This window comes from Neodiprion lecontei, chromosome 7 (genome assembly GCF_021901455.1).
Source record: "Neodiprion lecontei isolate iyNeoLeco1 chromosome 7, iyNeoLeco1.1, whole genome shotgun sequence".
Classification (NCBI taxonomy): Eukaryota; Metazoa; Arthropoda; class Insecta; order Hymenoptera; family Diprionidae; genus Neodiprion; species Neodiprion lecontei.
In genome coordinates this window covers 13,435,469-13,451,455 of record NC_060266.1, presented here as the reverse complement: position 1 = coordinate 13,451,455, position 15,987 = coordinate 13,435,469, and the positions used below count along the sequence as shown (strand labels likewise).

The window sequence follows — 15,987 nt, the reverse complement described above, 5'->3', positions numbered from 1 at the left end:
GAAAAAAAAACAACTAAAGATCACAGTTTTACATGAAATTCATAATGATAATATATGACTGTAATTACATGTTTCTTACTCAACGGTACCGTACCCATGCTTTACGCAATGAGAATCAATAACTGTTCGAGTAGATACCGATTGTCTTTCGTGTTTGAGTAAAAATTTCGCAGTGACAATACGTTTTGAGCTGCATAGTTTGAACGCAATATAGCATGATGCGTACAGTTTAAATTCATGTCTGACATTCTATTCAATTTCTGCAACGACGGACAACCCAAATCCATCAAATCAACTACTCCAACTTTTTCACCCAGAATTTTCTGCAGCCAACTTTTCTTCTCCAAACCTTTCACGTGAACCGTTGAAGCATCACACAGCGACATACATTCGATGGTGAAGTCGAGCTTCTCGAAAGGTGAATCACCACCTTCCCAGGATAGTCGATGATAATTCCGTGACAGCCACAAATTTTTGCTTTTAAATGGAGCGAGTGAATAATTCCAATCGTACGGAGGTTTGAAGAGAAAATTTGACGGGTTGGTATTTTCGTCGAGTGACACAACTGCCAACTCTTTTGGTGTATACTCGGGACCCGGTCTTCTGAATCCTTGTACGTCGACTATGAACTCCATCGTGAAAAATACTGAATCGATTGTCACAACGTTGAAGGTTTTTATACCAATTTCCTCACCCCACCACTCGGCGGGTTATATTCAATTATACGATAATGTGAAATCAAGCAGTAGGCAGATGTACTAGTAGAAAAGTTATTTTCAGCCTCGAATTCGATACGAATATCTACCGGTCCAGATTTCAGAGCCACGTTTTGTTTCGAACAGTCGATGAAAATCAAAGGTTCGTACTGTAGAAATTCGGCCTTCTTAACAGGGGCTGAGGTTCTTTGCCGTAATGAGTGGCTTGAAAGTTTGCGTACATCTCGTACAGTGATGCAAAGCGATTGTGACTCATGTCCAAGTTCAGGTTACTGTACGGATAATACTCGGAATTCAAGAAGAGTTGTGAGCCTACATTCGCTCAGGGTCGAGGCAGCCGCATACAAATTTCAGAACCTTTCAGAATTCGACGTCGCACCGCAATCCGTTGTCGGCATGCCGCTCACCATCGAGTCGAAACACGTCGGACGAATTGTTTGTCAGTCTAGATTCGTTCAAGGCCGTGAGAATCTTCTCGAACCTTCTGGAAGCTCTCAAAAACTGACACATGCCAGGATTCTCGGTCGAACGTTGGAGGATCCACGGGGTCCGCTCGAACGCCTGAGGATTCACGAAGTGCTCTCGGTAATGCAGTTATCGATCCCGCTCGATGACATGATTTTCTTTACCGACAAAGAGCACAATTTATTCCACAAGGGGTTACACCACGGCAATTTCAGGCATTTTTTACCGACGATCATGGTCATTTAGAGGATTTTTTACCCACGATCATGGTCATTTAGAAGATTTTTTACCAACGATCATGGTCATTTGGAAGATTTTTTAACCGACGAGCGGTCGGCAGAGCACATTTTATCTTACGAGAGTGGGGGTAACCTTCAAGGGTTTGCGTCTGGGATACACGTATAGGCGGATTGGTCGACTTGGTCGGTAAAGAAGGTGTTTCTACGCAGAACTCTTCTTGTTCTACTACTTAGGTTCTCGAAAGATATAGAATGGAGAAGCCTACATACAATGGCTCATTCAATTTGACTTGCGTTTTACTCAATTCAACTATTATCATGTCTTTCTCGAAAATCGTGCAGCTATGGTAATTTGGTTTGGCAATAGCAGCTCTAGCACCGTATCTTTCGTCCCATGTCGTGATCATCCTGACATCTGTGTACTTCCTAACATTTCCCATCGTTTCACCGAAAACTGCGTTATTCATTAGTTAATGAAAGCTTTTTTCGAATTCGTTGATGGAGTTTTTTTCGTAAAACGGTATTCAAATCTTTATCATTCTTGAGCCACGGTGTTTGCCGGAATTCAAGTACTCTGTGAATTTTAACTCACCTTAAGCTTATTTGCAAACATTGCATCAAAACGCGATAATGAGTAACATAGTTTTGATTAAAAAGTAGTCGTGGTCGTCAATTTTGACTTTCTACTATTTGAAATCGGAGGTACGTAATGCTGTGGACACAGTGGTAAATCTTTATGCATTTCACGCAATTCTTCAGGATATTCCAAATCTACCTCTAATATGTAACCGAACTGCGCTTCTTTTGAGGTGTTAAGAACATCGCATCGTCTGAAATCTGACACCCATTCGAAGCAACTGCATAGCAGAGTAAAGCTCATAGCAGCCCCGTACAAATGGTTAACATCACAGTACATGAGATAAGGTTCTTCGACTTCTGGATCGAATGCCGCTCCTATATACCTATCATTGGCCTTTGCGTGTCTTTTAGAGCATTGCAACACACGGCCACGAATACCTTTTTTGATAAACATAATCATATCTATATCAGTGAGAAGCTCGAGCTCGATGCCAGTACACTTTAGCATTGCGTCGAACGATAGACCGGACGCTGTGTAATAATGTAACGGGTACAGTCTATACGTCGTCCAACACTTCCGTTGAAGATTTTGAAAAACGTCAGCCAGTAAAATAACGTCTGTCTGTAAATACAAGTCCGAATATCCTCCCAAAGTTCCAACGTTAAAAGTTTGCCAAACTTTGCATGCGTGCGCGTAATCGTCATCTGTTATGTCCATGTCGTTCAATTTAGAATAAAACTGTTCTTTGGTTGGTAGTCGTCTGCTCTCGAACTTCTTCCAGTTTTCGATCTATTCGTAAAAGAAAATACCTTTTCTGGTCAACAATTGAAATTCATCCAAGGTCCTGCAAAATTTGCGTGTAATTGTTTTTTGATTATTTTCCAAATACGATGCCGATTTCTCAAAGCTGCTGGGCATAAAACTGAATGAATCTAGAAATCTGAACTCAACGTTCGTTCTCTTGACATATTTAGTAAATGAAATGTACTTTTCTTCATTAACGAGTGAAAGCTAAATAATACACTTGAATGATGTCGCCAATACTTTAATCAGAAAATGCGCATCGTAACCTGATAGATTGTCGAATATCACTGGAATAGCATGTGAATTTTGATAATTTAAATTACATCCCGGATGAGCAGCACCACGATACTTCCCTGTGAAATGACAGTGATTACGACGTTTCACGTTTTTGGACGTGAAAGGTTTTTCACAAATATGACGTATTTCAGCAGATTGAAATTTGTCAATTTGATCACGCGTCAAAGGTTCCATAGGTACAGCAGTTTTTGAATATACTTCCAACGAATGTGCTAATTCTACTAACTCATTCATAAACTATTGAATGCAAATCTCTCCATGATTGATTTTGAATTTTAAAATTGAATCCTTAAACGCACAATGTAGATAATAAGCTTTACTGCACGGAATATTCTTCTGATCAATGGGTCGTTTTCCTCGTATACTTTTAAAAGTAGGTTGCAGTAAACATTTAAGATCCGCGTAAATGCAGAACGGAACGGTTTCTTCGTACGTAAAATTTTTTAATTTCAGAATCTGATCCTCTTCTGTTAGTAAAATAACTTTGGTTTCGTTCAAACTCATGCAATCAACTCTATGCTCCAACAAACATCTTTCAGATTGAAATTTTGACAGACACCTATCGCATAACCAAGTACGAGCACGGTGACCAGAAATTTGTGATCTTGTTAAACGCGATAAATTGCGAATTCATGCAAAATGATGTGTTACTTTCTTTCCATCATTTTCCATATCAACATCATCATTATTAACAATTTTAGTCTTTAACACTAAAAGATGAATCGAAGGTTTATCAGACTTGTTTCGGTTTAAGTAAACGGGTACAATTTCACTGTGCTTCTGTTTTTCCTTCAGTTTATTCTATACCATAGACGTTAATCGAAAGTTCGTTAAGTTTTTCAAAGTTTATAATTTGATCCAAAGGCATTTGAAAATTCAATCCATCCTGCCGTAGCACAGAGCTGAAATGTGGATACGAGGTAACTACGCTGGGAGTGTTGTTGGATGGAAAGATAGCTGCGGTGACTGACCAAAGAAAGCAATATGCGTCGCTGTTACGAATGTTGACGATAGCCTTTTCATCTTGAATATCCTTAGGTAGTGGTGTGTATGGTACACACCTCGTCGTGACGGTACATACTTGTTAATATTCACACTCAGATTGATTATTTTAGTCGATGACCAGCCAGAGTTTTTTTTTTTTTTGGAAATCCAGCACCTTGGCCAACACTCTACTTCACGTTCTCTTCAAACCAACCGTGTATATCCGTTGGTTGGCGGATGAGTTGATTTTTGGTATTTGAAAATTTAATTTCTTCTATAATTTCAGCGTTCTTTGTCACACTGAATTTATAGGACAAGACACAGTTCGCTGTCAAACTTCCTGCCTTTTGCAGCATCTTCTTCCGTCTTGCAACGACGAGGTGTTTCGCATCTTTCAAGAACCTGCTCAAGTCCTTATGCCGCAGACTGAATACGGCTCCCGCTCTAATGCGGCTCTCAAAAGCTGTCTCCAAATGTTTCCACCGTACTCGATCGTTTCTCCGTCGGCTTTGTAATCCATTACATAGTGTTTGAAAGTGTTGAAATTAAGCTGTCAACGATTTCTAGATTCCATTTGTGGTCAAAACTCATGTCTTCTGTCTGATCGTTGATGCGTTGTTTCGTAAAATTTTATCCAAAAGTCTGGTATTTTGGGTTCCAAATCGAATACACTTTTGAATTTCTGTCGGTGAAGATTTTTCAGAAAAAATCTTAGGCGCGGTCTTAATGATTTTTATTGATTTCAAGCACTTTTCGGAATCCATGCTTGTTCCTTCTTCTATCGCACAGACTCAAAAGTGCTATGGTTCCAAGGCTTGATTCAGAATGACTGCTTCACGGTGGTACGGTTCCTTGTATGGGTAAACAACATCGTGACTCACACATTGTCGAAAATTCGTAAACAACCGTATGCGATATTCTTTAACCAACATTTCAAGATATTTCTCGAACGAACCTGCAGCGCATGTAGGATGGTAAAGCAGTTTTTGGCAAAGGATTTCCACACGCGTCACGTACGAGAGAGCTGTGGTAGTGAACTTATCGCCAGTGATACACGGAAGAATAGTCTTATTAGTAGATGATGATGTTTTACTTTGCCTACGGGTGTCAGGTTTATGGTATCGAAGCCTACACACTAGTGCAGTAGAGCAGAGTGAATCAGAAATATTATACAAACGTAACCGACAAGTGTCAACCACTCTACGATTTCATATAGGTTTGATTAGAACCCAAACACATGAAGATGCTGTACGAGGGGTGCCCCATACGTCTGATAAAATCATTCTGTTACGAACAATTGCAGTGTTCAGGTAGGTGATTGAAACCAGTGCAGATATAAAGTTTCTACGTATAAAAAATTTCGTCTCTCCAAGCACTGTGTAAATGTATATAGGACTTTAATGTGTAGATGGTGTATTCACCCTTTTGAATCCTTGCTTCTTTATGGAAAGCCACGTAAAACAAGCGAAGCCGTCTAATGAATGATATGCGGATGTGCAAATGATTTTTTTACGAGAAGGATATTGTTAATGGAGTGTAAATTTGAAAATTTGGAGATTTCGAAAAATCAACGACGGAGCCAGGAATTGAACCTGGCGTCTAGAAATGCTTGACCGGAGCCTTACTCCACTAGACCACCTAGCCGCTCTGACTCTGTTGTCGTTAATTTCTCTCATCATCAGTGAGTTCGAATTCGTTTTCGTGTGCCCGGGTATGTGTGAATATGAATTTTCGTTTCTTAGAGCACCATATGTAAGAATCTAGATGATGAATGTTGACATTTTGGATTTTTACTTCCGATGGGAAGCCACGTGAGACGGGCAAAGCCGTCTCATGAATGATATGCGGATGTGCATATCATTAATTACGCGAAGATCATTGTTGAAAGATATAAATTCGAGAAATTGGTGATTCCGAAAAATTGTACATACATTTTGACACAGGGTGCTTAAGAGACAAACATTCCTATCTGCACATACCAAGCACATCAAAACAAATTCGAACTCACTAATGATGAGAGAAATTAACGACAACAGAGTTAGGGCGGCTGGGTGGTCTAGTCGAGTAAGGCGCCGGTCGAGCATCTTTAGACGCCAGGTTCGATGCCTGGCTCCGTCGTTAATTTTACGAAATCATAAAGTTTTTACGTTTATTGTGCAACAACTTGAGGATATCACTCGAGTGAATGGAAATAATTCAACGTGTGTTTTTTTTCGAGGTCATTTGAAAAAAAAAAAAAAATCTCAAAACATTTCGAATACATCGTTATTTCGATCAGTGAGCTGTACAAGAATATTACTTTTTTTCAATGTATTAATTTTTTATTTTTTTTCTTCCAAAAAACGGGGAACGTATACATTTCATCTGATGTGCATGTGCCGCGAGAATGGGCCCTCTACCTGCCCGAAGACTTGTTGGTTAGAGCAGTTCAACTCGCCATCACAGCCTTCGGGGATGAGAGCAGGAACGATATTCTCTTGCTTTGAAGAACTTAACTTGGAAGTGCGACAGAACATGTGGTTTCCACATGCCGGTTGTCCAGCGCATTACTCGGCACTCGCACGAGAAGTACTGGATCCCAAATTCACTGGTCGCTGGATTGATAGAGCGGGTCTGCTGAATAGGCCCGCCAGATCGACAGATCTCAGGTCACCGAATTTTTATATGTAGGGTTATTTGAAGGGTGATGTTTATCGAGGAGTGCAAACGACTCTTGAGAACATGATTCAGCGAATAAGAAATGCTTGTCCAAAAATAACACCAGAGACACTTCTCAGTTGTGTACAATCATTCGAAGCGCGGATAAATAAACGCAACAAAGTGGAAGGTCACTAATTTAAGAACTTTATGTAAAAGATCACTTGAAAACAAGCAACCCGATAGTTTTCCGACTTGTACCGTTAAAACCGTTCGACACGTATTCGTTCATCTTAGAATAATGGAATAATGCCTTAGAATAATCGACAATCTAATATTTTACAAGTACAGCGCCATCTGTATGCAATCAAAACAAAGTTTCCAATAAAATTTGCGTATTTTCTCATGGAGAATTTGAATCTACAATAAAAAATAGGGGTTTCCATTTAAGATTTTGAAGTTACTACCCATCACGGCCTCAGGGTTCGGGGTGGGGGGTTGAATTTTACGGGGTGAGTTTTCCCCCTCCAAATCAAACAGTTTTGGACTCGAAAATTTCTTTGTACAATGCGTATTTCTTGAGATATTTCGATGTCTCAAGATAAAAAACTCAGCCTTTATATATTAATTTCACCTGATTTAGTCGTTGGTTGCTAGCAATTCATGCATTTCATGACTTTTATAACAAATTCGATTAATTGGTTTCTTTACAACGAAGACTTACATGATGCTAGGTATACATTAAATTTCTGAAAATTACATCATTTGTTTTTGTGTATTTCAGATGCATATGTTACATCCTTTGACGTCATTCATTCCCGAGTGATAAGGAACAAACGGATTCGCCTTTGCCTCTACGTCTGGAGACAACAGGAACTTGGGATAGGGTGAAATAACGTTTGGATGTTTGAGGTATGGACTATATATTTGGTTGAATAATTCACGGACTAGTTTTGAGCCGGGTGTGTAGTTCACAATTGATGAGTAAACTTATACGTCAGATTGTTGAGTGTTGGAAAAAAAGACTTGTTCGTGTCGAACGTTGGAATCGGAGTACCTGTGGTAAAAAGAATTAGACGTAAGGTGTGCAAAATGGTGGGGAATAGAAATAGCAGAGTCGGCAAAAAGCGAGTGGCGTGAGCCAGAATGGAAATAGGAGGAGAGGAATAAAATGATAAGGATACTTCAATGATCGTGGAAGAGTGACAAGATGAGGGAGACGTGTGACGATACGCCGGACGTGACACATATAAAGATGAGAAAAATGTATGTGTCCATAGGGAAAACAATTACATTTTTTGATATACAATTTTTGAAGATTTATATAATAATTTTTCTTAAAGGTTCTTAAATCTTAATTATTATTCTGATCGATTATTTTTCTAATATACTGGGACGATCTCTTGAAACTATACACGCAATGCGCATACGCGAGTTTTATCGGCTGCTTGGGCAGGCTGGCCACTCCGAGTTTCAGCTGTCAAACTCTGTTTCTGGCAGCGATGTAGTTCATACGAATTTTTGAGGTTAGAATCTCAAACGATCGAGGTAGTGACTCGGAAAGTTGATGCTAATGCTCATCGAAAATTGGCTTTATCCGACTGAAATGAGAAATCTGTTAATGTTGGGTGCTTGGAAGAAACGCAGCAGGTAGGTGGGAACACTTTATTTAATCACATTTATTATTTCGTACATTAGAAATAACAATGAAATTTTTTCTGTCAACAGGTGATACCGCCAAAATAATTACATCTCTAATATTTACTGTTATCTGCCTACTCAATTTATCACACGTACAAAGATCATCGCCACTTTCAAGCAACTAAGCAACTTTCTCACCCTCTTGTGATTTCAGGCGGTGATATTGAATGTTGTCACTTTTGAAAATGAGACATTGAACCGAGCGTTCAAGGAATTTAAATATCCCACTATCTTTAACAGAACTGTGAATCTTTTTTTTCTCGAAAATCTTTCAACAAAATTTACGAATAATCAATAGTCAATGTATTTTTTCCGATCAATAAATTATTGCTACTACTATTAAAAATTTCCTAATAATTATCAGGATTCATTTCGCAAATTTTCAATGATGTTCGATTAAATAAATGAAGGAAACCTAATACTCAAATTGAAAATTCAAGTGATATTAGATTTCTTGAAATGATTTCTGTATTTCATGTTAGTGCGGTTCGAAAGAAAGAAAATCTAATCGGAAGCGTAGAACTCAGGAACGTAGATCACATTCTGTGACACAAGTTGAAAATCAACTTTCTCAAAATGCGCCTTAACGTCACAATTAGCTTCAAGGACAATCATGTTTTGGAGTAATGTCAGAACATTATTACGACGAAATTGACTTATCGGATTCAAGATTGTGTCTCTTGTTTCATCAAAATAAATGAATATCTAATTTTAAACGAAGTTCATGAAGATCTTTTTCCAAATAATGTGATCCGATACAATATCTTATTCATGGTCCTCCGAACATCACCTTGTGAAAAGGATATTTGGAAAGAGGCCCTTTGTTGCAGGAACCATTATAAAATTCTTGGTTTTCAATTCATGCTACTGAATAACTTGCGTTTCGGGTTCCATTTCCAATCTCAAAATGAGATTTTTTTTTGCTCCCGGAAATGCTAACATAAAATGCAGAAATAATTACGGTACATGGAGATTCACAAGCTTTCAGTCTTAGCGCCCTACAAAGAGTGTGAAATTGAATTTGGTTCCAAGTTATCGTGCAACTAGGTAGCCAGATGACACCGTCAACAAGGAATCAATTTGAAGACATTTTCAACTGAAGTTATTCAAGAATTCTGGATTTAGATTGATTCAGTTCGCTTAGCAAAATTCAACCCTACAATCCAACTGGGGACTTGAAAAACTATTTATTTGAATTTAATGCCAAAGAGAGTAAAAGTTATCTTCAAAATAAGATATCAAATTAAATGGTATAAAGTTTGAAAAACAATGCTGGTCAATGATGATGCTTGAATTACAATAGTGCACAGAATGATTCCTCGGTAGAATAAATTGGCGGCAACGGTTAAGTAACAAACTTATCGCTATTGGCTCGATCAAAGTAAAATGATGGGATATTCAGCCATTATGATCTGTAGTATATCCCGCTCTTCAATTTTGTCTCAACTGATGTTGAGAAGGCGGCGATGGCCTGATGAAATTCACTCTGGCACCTGATGTCTGACGGAACAACCAGGTTCGATGGTTATAATGATTGCACCGCTCGAGAAACCAGGATCCTTGCCACCTAAACGTTTTGACCATCAGGTGAGGCATAATTTCCCTCGTGGTAATCAAAGTGTGTTAAACCTCGTGTTAAACTTCGAACCTGCTAAAATAAAAAAAAAAAACGAATTCTATCATTGAATCGATGTTAAAATATTCCAATAGTCAAAGATCACGTAATTAGAAATTTACCTTCACGCTACCATGCCTGACAAATTTATTCCCGCTTTGACAATGAACTATTTCGTACCTGAAAATATTAGAAGCTATTATTATCAGACAGGATCTTTTGGTATTTTTGGATACATTTAATTTCCAGTAAAATGCACAAAACATAAATTGTTAATGAGACGCATTGCCACCAGACATCACTTGGCTCAATGCTCAAAAATCACAATCACAAATTACGGATCGTTAGATATCGTTTGACGTATTTCTTTTGTGAATACCATCTATTCAATTTGTATTGTGGATTTTTTTCATAGTCCATATTTTCCCGAAATCAACAAACTTTTTCGAATTGCAAATTCACAATATGATCGCGAATATCACAATATGATCGCGAGGTTACTGAAATTCGTTCAGCTGAACCGCTAAATACGGTGAATCAACATCGCCGATCACATCGCGAAACTATTTCCTTGTTTTCCTACGTGATGATCAAGAGGTACATCGATTTCTTGAATTGAAACTCAGACACAGATTACCATGTGGTATTTAACCAGATAGTTCGTATTCTAATTCTGTGCATATCGGCGACACTGCGAGGGCGCAAAAACCACGATTCTGGTGATACCAGAATTTGATTAAATGAGGGCAACGATCGCGACTGGTATTAGCCAATACAATCGTCAGTCTCTAGAGTTTCGTAACTTTCCCACCCGCGAATATAAACAATCCCGCCCGCGTAAATTGATTACTTTGCAAAAAGATTTCAAAATCGTGGTCTACAACCATGTGTCTGGCAATTACCTCGATCCTTTTGTGAATTTTGTTATCAGGTTCATTAGGTCAAAAATGCCTTATTACAAGTTTTTTGTGCATGAAAAAGTAGAGTTGGTGAAACATCATTACCAGGGCCTGTCTTACCAGGAAAATCAGGACCATTTCGACGTCTTACACCCGGATCGACCGACACCCTCGTTACGACCAAAAGGAATCTAGTTCCAAAATTTAAAAAATCGGGAAGTGTCGACGAGAGGGCCAGAAAAATCTCTCAGCCAAACCGTCAGCTAAGCTGGGATACCAAGCTAGACATCTGCTTGACCGTCGAAGAGGATCCATTCAAACCGATCAGCCGCATCGCCCGGGGTTTAGAAATATCCAACGCGTCGGTCAGAAGAGTATTGCGTGAAGCAAAGTACAGATCGTACACGTTTCAAGTCAATCAAGAACTCTTGGCTGGTGATAACGATAGTCGTCTTCGCTTCAGCCAAGAGATGATGGGACGTCTGAACGCAGACGAGGGCTTGTTGAGTCGCATTTTTTTCTCCGATAAAAGTACGGTGATACTTGTCAGGAAACCGAACAGGCAGAACACCAAAGCCTGATGTCGAAACAACCCTCGTCTGTTCATTCAGGCGGGCACGCAGCACAGTGGCCCCAAATCCCAAATTGCTGGACAAAAATCAAAAAATGAGGTTTTTATTTAAGGAATTCTAAGTACTTGGTCAGGTAGAGGGGTATTACTGGCGTCCCTTTCAAGGATCGGAAAGTGGCAGTTGTTGCGTTTAGCCGTTGGGATCTCATTCGTAACGGAGTGCCCGAGCAGGTAGCGTCGGTCGTGCGCTACGCTCTAAAACTTCGGCTGTGTTAAAAGTGCATTAACTTCGAGTAGAATTCAGCTATTTCAATTTTACAAAATGGAATCTTCTCCTGGAAGTAAGTACATCTTCTATATCGGTAAAGTTTGTCATATCAATCTCACACCAAGCAACAAAAAATGTAAACAAGTACTGTGTATTCACGTGCCCGCGACGAAAAAAAATTATGTTTACATAGTGTAAAAATTAATAATTAAACATAATTAAATGACCGGACGGGTTTCATATCATTCTACAGACTCTTGAGTATTACATAACCAAAGATTAGCTGCCTACGACTGCCTTTTCCGTTTTGGTGAATTTTCTTATAAATAGACGTGGGGATTGACCTCAGGCTCAGCGGGTAGCGCGGCGCGCGGCACACGGCATGGCACGAAGTCAGGGGATTATTTCCCCCAAATTTGTTGCTGAAAAACGTTGTTTACAATATTATTATTGTATTGTTTACAGTGTTGTAGTAATATTATCAATTCTTCAAAATTATATATATTGTTATCTCATTATTGAATTCTTTTTTTCTAGGTTCGCAGATACACAGTGAAGTTCGATACACTCGCGAGGAAATATTTCGTTTGTAATAAGTACATAAAATCATTCCGACAAGATTTTTCCAGAAAATGTAGGAAAAGGACAATATGGAAGATGTTTTCTCGCGGCTTTTGGTTTCGTCCGACCCTGTCATTTCCAGTATACGTTAGCTGCCAGAAAAGGCAACCAAATCCTTATCACGCAAAGCAGTTGCGTTGTTAAAGTCAGCTAGTGTTCACAATAATGAAGACGTTTTATCTAGTGACTATAGCGATAGTGATGATGATAGTTATGCTGCAACTACAGATAGAGATTAACCCTTTCGCTACGGACGCATTCTACGTCGCGCCGTCCCCGCTGACCGAGCAGTCGCGGCAAGCGTCCGTACTTGCGGAACAACTGCAAGCGCCCGTCAGACGCACAATACCACGCTATCTTACGCAGAGCGAGTGCGGTCGCTCGTAAAAACAAATGCATAAAAAATTATAACATAATGTTGGGTTACCACGGTAACCGTTCGTACATAACGAGCGTCAAATGTTGGGTTACCACGGTCACCGCTCGGACAGAGCGAGCGTCGGGCGTTGGGTGACTATAATCACCAATCGGACAGAGCGAGCGTCGGGCGTTGGGTGACTATAGTCACCAATCGGATAGAGCGAGCGTCGGGCGTTGGGTGATCATAGTCCCCGATCGGGCCGAAAGGGTTAATTTTCCCAACTTGAAAAATAGGTTTGTTTATTAACTGTTTGTATATAATGTAATTTTTCATAAAATGAGTGAATATACTCGAATTTGTATTCTCCATTTCAATACTTTACCTATCTACTATATTCCACATACATATATTAGCATGTTCTTCTGTTTTTTCAAAATGGATTCGTGTTCAGCGACCTCGAAAACCCCCGAGTACCAGATTTCGTGAAGATTATTTGAATCTTAAAGAAAATTTTCCGCTATTCGTGGGCCGACATCTTGTTTTTTGAAAATTTGACTTCAGATTCGTGTTCAGCGACCTCGAAAACCGCTGAGTACCAGATTTCGCTAAGATTAATTGAATTTTGAAGAAAATTTTTTGAAATTTTTGGGCCGCTATCTTGTTTATTGAAAATTTGACTTCAGATTCGGGCTCAGCAACCTCGAAAACCCCCGGACACCGTATTTTGTAGCGATTACACAATACCTTCTATTTTTGTCTGAAGATTTGGGATTTGGGAGCACTGTGCGCAGCAGTACCCGTTGAAGCTCAACGTCTGGCTTGGCGCGATTGGCAAGCGGCTCATTGGACCATTTTTTATTCATGGAAACCTCAATGGTGAGAAGTACTTCTGGTTGCTGAGAGAGAGGATTGTACCGGCTCTTAGGCTGATTGAAGAAGAAATCGTGAGTGTATTTTATCACGTAGAGCTGGCGTTATTATTAGCAGAGTGCGTATGATCTTCAAACGAATAATTTTACGCTTACTACAAGTAACGTATCATTTTCTGTGTTTAGGGCGAACCTGTTTGGTTTCAGCAGGATGGAGCCCCACCGCACTTCACACGTGCGGTGCGTGATTACCTCGACCAACAATTCCCTGGACGCTGGATTGGCAGGGGGAGCCCGGAGGTCGAGTGGCCAGCCCGTTCACCTGATCTCGCTCCCTTGGACTACGGCTTGTGGGGCCATTTGAAAAATGTTCTGTATGCCCAAGGTAGGATTGAAGACCTTGCCGCACTGCAAGCTAGGATCTTGGACATCCTGCAGAACCTGTCTCCGGATATCATATCCAACACGACAAATGCCTTTTATGACCGGCTCGGTTACTGCGTTGCAGCTGCTGGAGAGCATTTTGAGCACTTTTTGAAAGGCAACCAATGGCCGGACGAGGGGTGATCAGAAGAGTGGAGATTGGTCTCCCAGAGTTATCGGACGATTGTTTTGTAAGTTATTGTTTTGGTTCCTGACTTTTCTTTAATAGCATGAGTTACACTGTAATATTAACTGTTCTTTTTCTCTTTTAATTCTTGGCTATCTTGTGAACCCTCGTTGTTAACGGAACATTGATTGTTGTACAATGGAGCTGTGGAAACTTTGTCAAGTAATCAATGATGTCGGCAAGGGTTTTTGCGAGTATTGCGTTGGGTACGTTTGCTGTTAATTGCTACCCTTTGTCCTCCTAAGCTTCGTGTTTAAGATAAATAATTTCTTCATATCCTGTTACTCATTTCTTTTATTGATTTCATGTTCATCAGCACTAATTACTGATTTCTGGAGCACTGCACCGTAACGAATCTACTCTGGAAATACATTCTACTGGGTCTCAACCATTCATTTATTTTTAATTTCATGTAAATAAAGAATCTGGTCACAATAAACATTGTTTCCACTCACCTACCTCTGTTCGTCCGGACTCCCCCTTATTAATGACATTTCACATTGAATTTTAGATTTTTTCTTTCAATAAATAACACCCAATTTCTGTATCATTTGATATTTGGTTTTCCGTTAAATTCTTTATTGCGTCGGTTGAATATCTTCCGAACGATACTATTCTTCTTAGACAATTCACGCTACGTAAAAATAAACAGCAGCATAACCTCAATCCATGGCTTTACGCGCGAGAGATTTACAGCTTTAGTTTCATTACGTGTACGTTGGCGCCCTGCTGAGCAGACGAAAACATCACCACGGGGCGATTTCACCGACCAATGAGATTGAATTATTTGGCGCATGCGCATTATATGTATAGTTTGAGTAGATTGTTCCAGTATATAATTGGAACAGAGATAACGATTAGTTTTTTTATTTGATGAAACTTATTTAAGAGTCGACGCTTCCGCAAATTCCACTTAGTTGTACTGACCACCCAGGTATCGCACGAGCAGTCGATCCTTCTCGGTAGCCTGCGCCATGTTCTGGAACAGAACGTCGTCCTCGCAAAGGACTTTTGCCATCTGTGCTGGAAGGAACACGCTGAACGTACCATCGATGTCGACAGTCATCCGTTATCGAAACCGTGTTTGTACTCTCCTAATGCTTGTAACTCGGTCATTTTTCGACATCTCCAAGTCTGACAGCTTTCTCGTTGGTAGAAATTCCTCCTGTTTACCAATTTTATCGAGTTTGGAGAAATCCATTTTTTCAACAGTTTTTTTTCTCTTGTCTGTACTCTTTATTAAAGTTCAAAACTCCAACTTTTTAATCACTTTGTTAAGTTGATATGTTTGATTTATATTTTTCAAAAATATGTCAATTCGCTGTCGTAATTCTTTTTGTTTTGAAGTGCTCTTCATTAGTGCAGATGTAGAGCTAAAGTTCCGGCGTGAAATTTTCACTTTCATAGCCGCATTTCTCCCATCAAGCGTACAATTCTTTAAAAACTTCTGGAGCTTCATAAGCTACAGAAAAAACGTCCGCGGAACTTTCCAGAATTCAACGTCACAACGAAATCCTTTGACCACCAGCCGCTCAACGTTGACGTCAAATTGAAACTCGTCGGACGATTCCGAGTATTGTTTCCGTCAGACGATTCCAAGAATTGTTTGTCGACCTAAAATTCGTTCAAGGTATTCGCATTAGCCGCCCAACGTCGTACTTCTTGATCGTCAGAGAATCTTCTTGAAGCTGAAACCTTGAGAACCTTCTGGAAGCTCAACTTGACACGTGCGAGGATATGCTGCCGAAAA

At 39.7% G+C, this 15,987-nt stretch overlaps 1 protein-coding gene across 2 annotated transcripts in view; it reads right to left on the bottom strand.

Annotated features, from left to right (window-relative positions):
• LOC107217405 (regulating synaptic membrane exocytosis protein 1) overlaps positions 1 to 15,987 on the bottom strand; it is a 1,749,170-nt gene that overhangs the window by 401,040 nt on the left and 1,332,143 nt on the right. The gene's annotated exons all lie outside the window — the stretch shown is intronic.